The sequence below is a fragment of the Xenopus laevis genome, chromosome 2L (genome assembly GCF_017654675.1).
Source record: "Xenopus laevis strain J_2021 chromosome 2L, Xenopus_laevis_v10.1, whole genome shotgun sequence".
In the NCBI taxonomy this organism is placed as follows: domain Eukaryota; kingdom Metazoa; phylum Chordata; class Amphibia; order Anura; family Pipidae; genus Xenopus; species Xenopus laevis.
In genome coordinates, this window is record NC_054373.1 from 71,321,737 (window position 1) to 71,336,567 (window position 14,831).

A 14,831-nucleotide genomic window follows, 5' to 3' on the forward strand; every position below is an offset into this window, starting at 1 on the left:
GATTCAACCGCACCTTGCTAAATATGCTTGGTACACTTCCTGTTAAAGAGAAAAGATTCTGGAGTCGCCATGTTAGTACCATGGTTCATGCTTACAACTGCACTCATCATGAGACTACTGGATATTCTCCCTACTTCCTCATGTTTGGCAGAGAAGCACGACTACCAATAGATCTTTACTTTGGAGTGTCAGTAGATGGTATGGACAGTATCAATCACTCTCAGTATGTTGCTAAATTAAAGGAAGACTTGTCTAGAGCCTATCGCCTTGCTGAGGATAATGCTTCCAAAACTAATCAAGGCAACAAGAGAAGATATGATGCCAAAGTACGCCACAATGAACTGGTTCCTGGAGATAGAGTGTTACTGAGAAACCTAGGAAACCAGGCTCAGCATAAACTAGCTGATCGTTGGCGTACAGACTTTTATGTCATAGTTGATAAACTGCCTGGTATCCCTGTCTACCGCATCAAAGGTCCAAGGGGGTATCTAAAAGCCTGGCACAGAAACCATCTCTTACCCATACCTCAGGTATCTGACTCAGAGACAGAAAATCAAACAGACTCTACTGTTAGTGATGATCCCTCTGATGCTGAGAATTCACAAAATGACTTTGATGTTTCAGTAGATTCACCTGCAGCAATTCATGCCGATGATGATGAACAGCGAACAGTTGCACCTACTAACTCACATGATGACCAACCTCCATCTGCAAGGACTTTGAGCCCAAACACCCCAGACTTTGTTCCTGCTGCCCAGTCTGGACTGAATCAAACTCAAAATTCAGTTAACCCAGCCTCAGGACTGCCTACTAGGGATGTGCGGAGGGGAGGAAGGATAAGGAGGCCTCCTAGTGCCCTCACCTATGATTCTCTAGGAGTACCTAGCTATACTTCTCAACCTTTTGTTGGATATGCTGTACCTTATCAAAATGGTTTGAATGTGCCTTGTGTTACTGATGTTCAATCTTTGCTAAGAGAAATGCACCAAATGATGAGTAGATTATCTTCTATGATGTCTGTTGCATACTACTAATTTAATTTCTCTTACAGCAACCATTGTGACTTGATAGATCTCAGGAGAGACTATTAGAAGTGGATGTTATTACTGTTTATAACACATTGCATATTGCTTGTTTACAATGTTTGTACCCTTGCTGGGCCAGAAGGGATTTTCCTGGGGAGAATGTAGGGAAGTGTTATTTGCCCTTTCCCTAACTGCATAACCCTGTGACTTTAAATCTGGATCCACCAAAAGCATGGCTGCTGCTTGCACTGCAGTGAGACAGTTTTCAGCCACAGCCTAGCCAATCAGCAAGAAGGATTTGCTTCTGACCTTGTGACCTCTCTGAAAGAAGTTTGGAGCCAAAATGAAAGTGAGGCTTAGGTTAACCAGGAAGAAGAGAAGAGGAAAGCATGGACTAATACACTGAGAGCAGCCTGCAATCTCTCCTTCTCTCTTGTGAGTGTTCCTGCTGATTTATCTGAGTAGGAAGCTAGGGATTCACCTATAGAACATTTACCCATATAGGGAATCCCATAGCCAGAGCACAGGGAGTTAGTTAACCCTTTCCAGTCAGCCATCATAGTGACTGGAACTAGTGCAGCTGCCTGAGCTATTGCTAGGGAAGTAATCCCTGTAGGATAGCTAGGACTTCAGCCCTGTAGTGAGTTGCCAGCATGTACACCGGATCTGGACTGTGGATTTCCTATCAGCCTCCGTGACACGTGCAGTGGATCCTCAGGAATTTAGGAAGCCTTTTCCTACACCAGCATTTCAAGCACAGTGTGGATTAAAGCTGCCAGACTGCTTCCCTGTATCTGCTCTGCCTCACAGGATCTTTATTCTTTCATTATCACTGGGAGTTGGTGAGACCTTCACTTTACACACCCCGGGGTGCATCAATCTAGTGTTGCAACACATACCTCTTCTATTACTACTTTGGTATATACCCTCAGACCTCTAATGTGCACACTCACCATTCTTAAAGTGACAGTGGACATTTTCATACCAATGGTGATACTTATTATATTGTCTTATATTCATCGTATTATTGTTATTTCACTATTCTTATTGCATTTGCATATATTGCATTTCTAATATTACATATTACTGCATATCTGCCTATTGTGTGGTTTATTGTCTGCTACAATTTGTACCAAAATCACTGCTATTGCAGTTCCCAGGGAGTTGTATGCCACCAATATCTGGTTTTAGCCCTGGGTGGAGGCACTTAACTTATCCAAACCCCGCAAATCTCCCACTTAGCGGAGGCTTGGGATCTATACTGTTAGCGCCACAGTGTGGCCCTGGATATTCCTGCCAAGAAAGGGTTACATTTTCTTGAAATACTTTGCAAAAGATCCGCTTGTTGCACCTGCCCTGAAACTGGTCAGTTACTTAAAGGATCCAATCCCTGTGCTTGGTTGCTTGCAAAATGCAAAATGCGACTTTTACATTGTGAATAAGGGTACTGCTATACTTGGAAGGGATCTCTTTGCTGCATTAAACCTACAATTAGTTGATGGTCTCATTACTACAGCACCAGTGCCTGCCACACAGCCAGTGTCTAAAATTTCACCACAAAGCTACACTGTGCAAAGAACTTTGTACACAAAGTTCAGTTTAGACCAGATGTAAAACCAGTACGCCAGAAATTGAGGCGATTGCCCTACTCTATAAAGGAGACTGTCTCACAGGAACTAAAGAAACTGGTAGAGCAAGATGTAATTGAAAAATCAGAATCTTCTGAATGGGTTTCACCAATTCCAATTTACATTGTGAATAAGGGTACTGCTATACTTGGAAGGGATCTCTTTGCTGCATTAAACCTACAATTAGTTGATGGTCTCATTACTACAGCACCAGTGCCTGCCACACAGCCAGTGTCTAAAATTTCACCACAAAGCTACACTGTGCAAAGAACTTTGTACACAAAGTTCAGTTTAGACCAGATGTAAAACCAGTACGCCAGAAATTGAGGCGATTGCCCTACTCTATAAAGGAGACTGTCTCACAGGAACTAAAGAAACTGGTAGAGCAAGATGTGATTGAAAAATCAGAATCCTCTGAATGGGTTTCACCAATTCCTTGATGACTCTCATGTGCAAGTTGTATGATCTTTTCTCACAAGGTCTCTTTTCTCACAAGGCAGGGTAATTAGCGAGCTTAGCTCTGTGATTGCCAAACCTCTTTACTTAATTTTTCAGGATTCATTGAGATCTGGCATAGTGCCGAGAGACTGGCGAATTGCTAATGTGGTGCCTCTATTCAAAAAAGGATCCCGTTTTCAGCCTCAAAACTATAGGCCAGTTAGTCTGACGTCAGTGGTAGGAAAGCTTTTCGAAGGGTTAATAAAGGATACAATACTGGACTGCATAGCAAATCACAATACTATGAGTTTGTGCCAGCATGGTTTTATGCGTACCGTATATACTCGAGTATAAGCTGACCCGAGTATAAGCCGAGGTACCTAATTTTACCTATGAAAACGGGGAAAATGTATTGACTCGAGTATAAGCCTAGGGGTGCATACATTTTAGGTCATGTTCAGCAGAACACACGCTCCTGTGTGCGCTCTGCTAGGGAAGAACTGGCACTTAACGAAAAGAAGTTTAGTGAAGATCAGATGAGTGTCTTTGGTGTTGCCCAGCATCTTCGTTGAGAATAATAATCCCATAATGTTTTACACTGTATTGTACGGTTTTGTTTTACAATGCAAATCAGCAAGCAGTCTAATAAAAAGTATACCGGTATGCATGGGTGTCTTCAGAAAATTTTCCAGGGGGGGCAAGGAAGATAACATATCACTCAAATTATTAGTACCCATATTTTGGTTTCCTAAATGGTTAACATGCCTGTCTTGCAACACTTGGATCCTGACTCCTAAATTCATTTCTGGCCAAGTGCTTGCCTGTCTGCTGTGGAGCTTGCAACTCTCTTATATATAAACAGTGTGCTCTCCTGCCTTTATCTCAGCCGCACCTCCCCCTCCTCCCTCCTGCTTTTTAATCTCCCTCTCCCTGTCATATTTCCACTCACCCCGTGTTTTATTCTTTCTGTGTCTCTCCTATGCTCCCTCCTTATCTCTCAGCACTTTCTTCTCTTTCGCGCTGGTAATCTCAGGCAGACAAGTCTCTGGCCGAGCCTACTGGGACGCAACACATGCTGCGCATACCATTGTCAAAGGAATCCCTAGAACAGCCAGAGGTATAGAGCAAGAAGCTGGTAAGGGTTTTGCACAGACTTATGAGTCTGTGTACCGGACGCTTCATAAAATAGCTTGAACTGTAGGGCAGCTAAAGAAGGGGACAAATTCCTTGCCATATTGCTTGATTCTGCTTCCTTAGCCCTCGGCCCCTCCCCTCCGTGCTCAAAGCTGAAGTGAAAATGCTAGCTCACAAACGCAGAGCACGAAGGGTTAAGAGGGGGCTGAGGAGGGAGGACTGAGTTACGAGAGCTGAGAGGGGAGGGGCTGAGGGCTAAGGAAGCACGGAGAAGTCACTGCTGTCTTCGGATCAGTGAGTAAGCAGCAACTTTAACTTATCAGTATACGTTTTAGTTCTTCCCTAGTAGCTGACTCGCGTATAAGCCGAGGTAGACTTTTTCAGCACATTTTGGGTGCTTAAAAACTCGGCTTATACGCGAGTATATACGGTAATAGATCTTGCCAGACTAACTTAATTTCTTTTTATGAGAATGTAAGTAGAGACCTCGATTCTGGGATGGCAGTGGATGTGATTTACTTAGATTTTGCTAAAGCATTTGATACAGTGCCACACAAAAGGTTACTGGTTAAATTAAGGAATGTTGGCCTGGAACATAGTATTTGTACCTGGATAGAGAACTGGCTAAAAGATAGACTACAAAGAGTGGTGGTAAATGGAACATTTTCTAATTGGACCAGTGTTGTTAGTGGAGTACCGCAGGGCTCTGTACTAGGTCCCTTGCTTTTCAACTTGTTTATTAATGACCTGGAGGTGGGCATTGAAAGTACTGTTTCTATTTTTGCAGATGATACTAAATTGTGCAGAACTATAGGTTCCATGCAGGGTGCTGCCACTTTGCAGAGTGATTTGTCTAAACTGGAAAACTGGGCAGAAAACTGGAAAAAGAGGTTCAATGTTGATAAATGCAAGGTTATGCACTTTGGCAAAAATAATATAAATGCAAGTTATACACTAAATGGCAGTGTGTTGGGAGTTTCCTTAAATGAGAAGGATCTAGGGGTCTTTGTAGATAACACGTTGTCTAACTCTGGGCAGTGTCATTCTGTGGCTACTAAAGCAAATAAAGTTCTGTCTTGCATAAAAAAGGGCATTAACTCAAGGGATGAAAACATAATTATGCCTCTTTATAGGTCCCTGGTAAGGCCTCATCTGGAGTATGCAGTGCAGTTTTGGACTCCAGGCCTTAAGGTGGATATAAATGAGCTGGAGAGAGTGCAGAGACGTGCAACTAAATTGGTTAGAGGGACGGAAGACTTAAATTATGAGGGTAGACTGGCAAGGTTGGGGTTGTTTTCTCTGGAAAAAAGGCGCTTGCGTGGGGACATGATTACACTTTACAAGTACATTAGAGGACATTATAGACAAATGGTAGGGGACCTTTTTACCCATAAAGTGGATCACCGTACCAGAGGCCACCCCTTTAGACTAGAAGAAAAGAACTTTCATTTGAAGCAACGTAGGGGGTTCTTCACAGTGAGGACAGTGAGGTTGTGGAATGCACTGCCGGGTGATGCTGTGATGGCTGATTCAGTTAATGCCTTTAACAATGGCTTGGATGATTTTTTGGACAGACATAATATCAAAGGCTATTGTGATACTAAGCTCTATAGTTAGTATAGGTATGGGTACATAGAATTTAATTAAAAGTAGAGAGGGGTGTATGTATGGATGTTGGGTTTTCATTTGGAGGGGTTGAACTTGATGGACTTTGTCTTTTTTCAACCCAATTTAACTATGTAAGTAACTATGTAACTAGTAAGCAATGAGCTCCAGGGACAACATAGCCATCTACTAAGGACAGTTCATGTCTAATTCTGTAGTAAGGTTAAAGATCAGGACTGAATTTCTTCTCAGCATTCGGCCATTTGCTTTATAAGATGTCCCGTAGTTTTACTTGAATTGGACATGTGAGGCAAGCTTGCTTAAAATCAGCAGCTGTAACTGTAGATGATATTAAATCAGTCAGTGCTACAACTTCCATGTCCTCATCCAGTGTATCAGAAGCTGCAGGTAAAGGTAAACATGACAAACAATCAGCAGTAACATTTTTCAAACCTGGTTTGTATTGCATTTTGTAGTTGAAATTCAGTAGCCTTGCTGACCATCTAGCTTTACGCATTCCAACTCTTCCTAGTCCCTTTGTTGTAAGCAGTGTAGTTAAAGGGCTATGATCAGTGCATAAGGTAAATTCTCTACCCCATAGGTATGTTCTCCCTTTTTCTATTGCCCAAACACATGCTAGAGCTTCTTTTTCAACAGTTGAATACTTACGCCCTGTCGCAAGGGTGTACTGAGGAATACATTTGCATGAGCATCCTTTAATGAAGCTATACAATCATTTTTTGGTAATGGCATTAACTTTGGGCATTTCATATTCTTCCTGTCTCTTGGACAATTTCAAAAAAATTTTTTTATACTCTCTATGCTACCAAATATTTCTGAAAAAATTACCTTTCAGGGAGAAAAACACCAATAGAAATAGAAAAAAAGAATATCTTTCTCATGGGAAAAAAACCAGAAAAAATGCTAGGAAATATCTCTAGTGTCACTAACTTATGGGTTGTGGACACTGGAATTACAGAGGAGCAGTATTGGTGAGCACCACAGACATCTGTAAAGGCTTCAGTGCAAGGTCTGGTATGGAGGTAAACACTAAGGGGCAAATTCACTAAGATGCGAAGTTGCGCCAGGCGCAACTTCGCCGCACTTCACCGCACTTCACCAGGCCTATTTTCGCCAGGGCTCCGCAAATTCACTAAAATCCGAAGTTGCGCACAGGGGTAGCGTAAGGTTGCGGAGTTGCGCTAGCGTTGATTCACTATATAAAGCGAAGTTACGCTAGCGAAGGCTAATTTGCATATGGCGCGAAATTCAAATTTCAATGGAGGAACACGTATCTGCACTACAAACGCCTAGAAAACCTTCAAATCAGCAAATAAAAATTTTATTTTGCCCTACACATGTGCCCACTGTCTAGGTAAGTTGCCATGAGTCAGGAAATGTAGGGGGGAGGAAGGGGAGCCCCAAAAAATGTTCGATTTTTTTCAGCCATCATGTAGAAAACACGCCAGCGTTTTTTGGGACTTAGAAAAAGAATTGACTTCTTTTTAAACAATCCCTATCTACTCTATTGCGCTTCGCCAGGTCTGAGGTGGCGAAGGAAGTCTAGCGTAAAAGGTAGCGTTCAGTACACTGCGCAGGTTAGTGAATTTGCGTAGTTTCGTCGCTAGCGAAAATTCGCCTGGCGTAAGGTTGCGAAGTAACACTAGCAAAACTACGCCAGCGTTCGTTAGTGAATTTGCGCAGTAGCGACAATGCCAAACGCTAGCGAATTAACGCTAGCGTTCGGCGCTTCGTGGCTTAGTGAATTTGCCCCTATGTGTATGTATACAGCAGAGGGGTAAAAGTATATATTGTGGTGGAAATTGGATAAATTTTTAGCAGTTAGGAACTTTCATGAGGTTGGTACCTGTGGGGGCATAGGATACCATTAGAGTTTTTGTATAAGTAGGTATTACTGTGGCTGACATAACAGTTTAAATGTTTGAGGCAAGGGAGGTAACACCACATAGGAAAAGTATTGCAGGTGAAGATTTAAAGGGGAAATTAAAGTAGACCAGTAGGGAAGATAAATGTAAGGGGGAACAAGTGCCAGCTGCAGTAAGTAGATAATGAAAATAAAAGAACAACAGGCAGAGAATTACAGGCTGCAGTAGGCATACTGGTTTAAAGAAAAAAAATTGCAGGCAGAATTTTTAAGTGAAAAAAATGAAAAAAAAATTCCGGACAAGAGCAGCAAGAAGGTCCGTGTTGAGAAATGAGGGATTGGTATAAAGGAGAAAGAGAAGCTATGAAAGGATTTAATTAACTGTGTCAGGCATAATTACCCCTGGACAGGCCAAATTAGTTAGGCTGAAGTCCGCTAGAGGGGTCCTGAGGGCAATGGATTGAAGTGTATGCTATATGAATACTGTGTTCATGTTTGAAAACTGACCAGCTCCTATGGGCATGGAAAAAGGCACTCTAATATGTTCACAGTAAACATAACTAGCCCTCACCAAACTGTCTCTCTTTCTTAATGCAGGGTTACCAGCATGTATGAGAAATATATAGTATTAGTCCAGTAATCAAGGCATCGGTTTCAGAAAGACAGTGCTCTGAATTGGGGGGGGGGGATGCTGCTGTTTAGGTACTAAAATTATTACACTGAAATATCAGCAGAATGGTGCACATGTTTTAATATTTTCATTTAAAATATGTCAATTAAATTAAGCTAATATAAATATAACTTCCATGGTAATTAATCAGTAAGTAGTGAATATATAGGCACTGAATCATAGGATGAGTGGTACAACGCAACGTACAAGCTTCTGGTGCACTGAGGGATAAAGCTGCTCCAAATAATAATGTGAGACCCAGGTGCCCTACCTCCTCCCAATTCCCAAGGAAATATGCCCCATCACTCACTCTGCAGCAGCGGGGAGGTCTCCTTTTTAATATACCTGCACCTCCGCACTCCGCAGGCTTGGAAACTTCTTTCTTAGTTTTCTTTCTGGATAACAACATTCCTTCCCCTCTGCTGCCACGCCGCACACCACGCTCACTCAGAGATTCCGCACATATCTGGCATTTTTGTCCCTTCTGCCTCAGTCATGCATCCTCAGCACCTTAGTGCTCAGGGGCCAGCGGCCCTGCTTTTATTTAGCTGAGGGTCACGAGCATCTCCCACCGGCGCCCACCTGTGATCGGCCAATACTTGTGTGTGGGCCAAACCATGTTTAAAAACAAATGGGGGTGACCTGTACTAGCCCAACCAACCTAAGAAGACCGGCCCTGCCCCCCCTTGAATTTTAAAAAGCAACTGTAGTTGTGCGCCACCACCTGGATTTTGCCGCCCTAGGCACAGGCCCTCATGTGCCTAATGGTAGATACGGCCCTGGGTCTGACGTTGGGGCTGGTGCCATTCGCTCTCTCAGAGAGCTTACAGAGAGCTTACAGAGATTGCGGAAGATGGATGTGTGCAACTCCACTGGAAGAATCTGCTCCGAGGGGTAAGTATGTAGTATGGGGCATCTCCCCGGGGGGGGGGGGGTAGTTAGCCTGGGGGGAGGAGGGAGGGGGTCTACCGGGGTGGTGGTAAGGGTTTTTTTCCGAACAGGTTGAATTCTTCTTTAAATGAGAAGGATCTTAGGGTTTTTGCAGATAACAAGTAGTCTAATTCTGGGCAGTGTCATTCTGTGGCTACTAAGCAAATAAAGTTCTGTCTTACATAAAAAGGGCATTAACCACCATAAACAATATTGATGTCTCTGATCATGCCCCAGTAACATTAACCCTGATGCAATTGGCTACAAGGACAACATCATATAACTGGCGATTTCCTTCCTACTTAAATAATAATGCTGATTTTCAAACATTCTTTACAACAATGGGCAAATTATATTGACGACAATTTGTCGCATTGGGACGACCAAAACCTCTTGTGGGCCGCATCTAAGCCTGTCCTGAGAGGACATATTTCAGCATATCTAATAAAACAGAAAAGGCATTTTACTGAAAAATACTCAGCCCTGCAAAAAGAACTCACTAATCATTATAGGGCATTCAAACTCACAAACTCAGAAGCAGATAAGAAAAAATACACTGACACCAAGAATTTGTTCAACACTTTATTACATGATAATGCACAATATAAAATATCTCATATGAAGAACAAATATTATAGATGGGGAAACAAACCTGGGAAACTATTAGCTAAAATATCAAAACTTCAAACCAAACACAGTTTTATAAAAAAACTGAAAACAGCGGAGGGATGGGCCCTGGACACAAAACAAATAGTGAAGACAATGGAAACACATTTTAAAACACTTTATGAGGAAAACCAAGATCATCCAGATGAGGGTCTCCTCTTCATACGCGATGCCCATTTATCCAAGCTCTCAGTTCAGGACAGAGAAATACTCGACGCACCTATAACAGAGCAAGAAATCATATCAACAATAAAACACCTAAAAAATGGGAAATCACCAGGCCCTGATGGCCTCAGTGCAGAGTACTATAAAACCCTCATAGTAGAACTCACCCCCATACTTACCACAATCTTTAATGACGTTCTGCAAGGCTCCCCCCTATGGAATGAAGCCAATGAGGCCAGGATTATACTCATCCCAAAAGAAGGAAAAGACCCTATCTTACCCTCATCCTATAGACCAATATCCCTACTCAATCAGGACTTAAAACTACTAACTAAGATCATGGCTGACAGATTACAGAAAATTCTCCAGCAAATACTTACCGCGCAACAAGTAGGATTCCTTAAACAACGAACCTCGGTCCAAGCCATACGTAAGGTAATAGCGGCAATATATCACTGTACCCTGGAAAAAAGAAAACACGGTATATTAATTAATTTAGATGCAGACAAAGCATTTGACAGGATAACTCATACACATATCAAAAGACTTCTTAAGTTCCAACATTTTGGCATACAAATGCTAAACCTCTTTAAGACCCTATATTCCCAATCATACACACATATCACAGCAAATGGCCTTAACTCAACTAGATTTCTGATCCAAAGAGGGACCAGACAGGGATGCCCTCTTTCACCATTGCTTTTCAACATTGCGCTAGACCCCCTCCTAAAACATCTATTAAATAGCGATATATTCAAAGGTATACCATTAGGCACACAAAGACTTAAACTAATAGCATATGCAGACGACATCCTTCTATTTATACACAAACCGCAAACCGAACTACCCTATATTCTAAAAAAGATAGAAACATTTGGCACTATAGCAGGATTTAAAATCAACTTAGATAAATCTGAAGCACTACGTCTACAATATACCTCCCCTGCAGACTGGAACACCTCCTTCCCATTTAAAAAAGCGAAAACACACATTAAATTTCTCGGGATCCAATTACCACAACATCATCAAGACTTCTACAACCTAAACATTAGGCATACAATAGACCAGATAGAACAAGAGACCCGCAAATGGATTAACACAAACTTGTCATTCGCGGGCAGACTCCACTTAATTAAGATGATTGCATTTCCCAAACTTCTCTACAAAATACAACTGCTACCATATAGGATACTATCCACAGATATCAGAAGATTACAACACATAATTAGAACATTCATATGGAATAAAAAACGACCCAGAATCAATCTTTTTAAACTTCAACTACAAAAACATGAAGGAGGACTTAATTTTCCAAACGTAATAGAATATAACGAAGCTGCCCTTCTCCGATTTGCAGGTGACTGGCTTCACCATAGAAACGTTTTCACCACTATTTCCATAGATGACACACTCTCAGAAGGAATATCACTTAACTGTCTATTACATACGCCTCTAAAAGATATCCCAAAAAACATGAAAGATAATCCACTATTTATCCATACATACAATACCTGGCACAAGATTCGGAAAAAAATCAACATCTCTCAATTCAACTCCATACACTTGACCTGGATGAGGAATAAAAACTTTACTCCTGGTCGCTCCAATACTGTCTTTAACATATGGCAAACGCATGGCCTACAAAACATAAAAGATATGGTCACGGACAAATTCACCCTACTAACTACCTCTGACCTAATACGAAAATACCCATTCCTACAACCCCATCAATTCGCATTGCTACAAATAACCCACTTCGCTACTCAGCACCTGAACAAACTCACTGAAAAAGACAAAAATAACCCCCTAGACTCCCTATGGCTAAGACAAGACGCAGTTAAATCAACATCCCAAATCTACAGACAAATCAGGACAACCCTAGATATTGACAAATCCACTTTCAACTTTACAAAATGGAAAACGGTAATCCCACTAGCAGAAAATGAAGACATCTTAAACTACCACACACACGTCATGAAAAGTCTGCCCGCCAGCACATACCAAGAGATGGCACTACAACTATTACATCAAACTTATCTCACACCTGTAAAAAGATTCCACATCGGAACTGCCACCTCGGACAGATGCTTAAAATGTGGTGCTGACAAAGCAGATTTAATTCATTGTTTATGGTCTTGTCCACAAATCAAAATATTCTGGGAGGAAATCGCCAGCTATTCGGAAACTATATCCGGAAAAAAGATGCCCATCACAGCCGCATGGGCCATATTCAGCAAATTCCCGTCAGACATACAATCCCCCAAACCAGGAAAAATCCTAGCTGAACGCTTAGCCGCAGCAGCCAGAAAGGCCATACTCCACAACTGGCTATCTCAATCCCCCCCACCCATATCTTTAGTTTTACAAAAGCTGCAACACATATTCCATATGGATTGGATTGAAACCCTCACAGACAAAGAAAAACACCCGGAAAAATTTATTAACACATGGTCAACATACATAGACACACTACCACCAACCACCAGACAACTAACAATACAGACTTTTCAACACACTACCTGGTACGAAACTGAACTGCTATGCGGATCTGCATCTGTCCAGGAGGCTGACCAACTGTTCATCACCTCAGTAAGTCAAAGCTTAAAGGAAAACTATACCCCCGAACAATGTAAGTCTCTATTAAAAGATACTGAGTAAAACAGCTCATGTGTAAAACCCTGCTTCGTGTAAATGAACCATTATCATAATAATATACTTTGTTAGTAGTATGTGCCATTGGGTAATCATACATAGAAAATTGCCATTTTAAAAAATAAGGGCCGCCCCCTGGGATCGTAGGATTCACTGTGCACACATACAGACCACATGTAAGGTCACATGAGCCAATTAACAGACAGAGTTCTGCCTTTTGCTTCCTCACTTCTTCCTGTTACAGTTAGTGTTGTAGTATTTCTGGTCAGGTGATCTCTGAGGCAGCACAGATACAGTCACGAAATGGTGGCTCAAGGCAAGAGATGTAAAAGGGCAATATTTATGTAAATATATATTCCAGTTTGGTAAGATTCTTTAATATGTCATTCAATTTGATATAAACTATCTGTTGCTTAAGTATTCATTTTGGCGGTATAGTTTTCCTTTAACAGAACCCCCCAGGAGTCACCGTCTCAATAGAATATTATCGAGTCAACCATCAAACCTGCAAACTACCGATTTATAATTTAGTAATGCCACCTACATGAAAGTAGAATACGGCTGTATGATATGATTGAATAAGGGAACCAAAGATACAATTGTTGGTCATTTTGGTAATACTTAATATCTTTACCTAACCATGACATGTGAAGTCACAACTCTACTACCTCACTTGACATTTATTTTGTTATACTTGTTTTTATTTATTTTTTGTTGTTATTTACATTATTTTACCTGCAATATGCCATTTAACATGTAACGCATATAAATAAATAAAAACATTATTGAAAAAAAAAAAAAAGGGCATTAACTCAAAGGATGAAAACATAATTATGCCTCTTTATATGTCCCTGGTAAGGCCTCATCTGGAGTTCATCTGGAGTAAGCAGTGAGAGAGTGCACAGATGTGCAACTAAACTGGTTAGAGTGATGGAAGGCTTAAATTATGAGGGTAGACTGTGAAGGTCGGGGTTATCATCTCTGGAAAAAAGGTGCTTGCAAGGGGACATGATTACACTTTACAAGTACATTAGAGGACATTATAGATGCTACAGGGACACCCTTTTGAAATAAAAAAAACAACAAAAGTAGGTGTTTTTTTGCAGTGAGGTCAGTGAGGTTGTGGAATGCACTGCCGGTTCATATTGTGATGTCTGATTCTGTTAATGCCTTTAAGACTGGCTTGGATGATATCTTGGATAGACATACTATCAAAGGCTAGTGTGATACTAAATTCTATAGTTAGTATAGATATGGGTATATATAATTCATGTGAGAGTAGGGAGGGGTGTGTGTATGGATGCTGGGTTTTCATTTGGAGCGGTTGAATTTGATGGACTTTGTCCAACCCAATTTAACTATGTAACTATGTAATGTTGCAACAATATTCCAGCAAAGACAGGTCTGTTGAAGGGCTTGTTCACCATTAAATCTACTTTTAGTATGATGTAGACAGAGTGTGATATTCTGTGACAATTTGCAGTTGGCTTTCATTTTTTTTTATTACTGTTTTTTTAGTTATTTATCTTATAATTCAGCAGCTCTCCAGTTTGCAGTTTCAATTATCTGGTTGCTAAGGTCCTTATTACCCTAGCAACCACACACTGATTTGAATAAGAGACTGGAATATGAACAGGAGAAACCTAAATAGAAAGATGGGTATCAATAACAATAAATGTGTAGCCTTACAGAACATTTGTTTTTTAGATCGGGTCAGAAAGCTGAAAAGAGTCAGAAGAAAAAGGCAAATGATTCAAAAACTAGAAAAAAAAATACAATATTGAAAAAGTTGCTTGAAATTAGCCATTCTATAACATTAAAAGTTAACTTAATGGTGAACCACCCCCTTTAATCAGCTGGCTTGTTTACATTGCGTTACCAGTCTGAGTCTGAGCCATAAGGGCAGATAATAGGGACAAACACTGCTTTCAATAGCAATACATATACAAATCACTTTAAAAAAAATATAACATTTGTAATGAATGTATATTGCAAAGTTGCTTAGAATTATGTTTTCTTTTATTAGGCAAAAC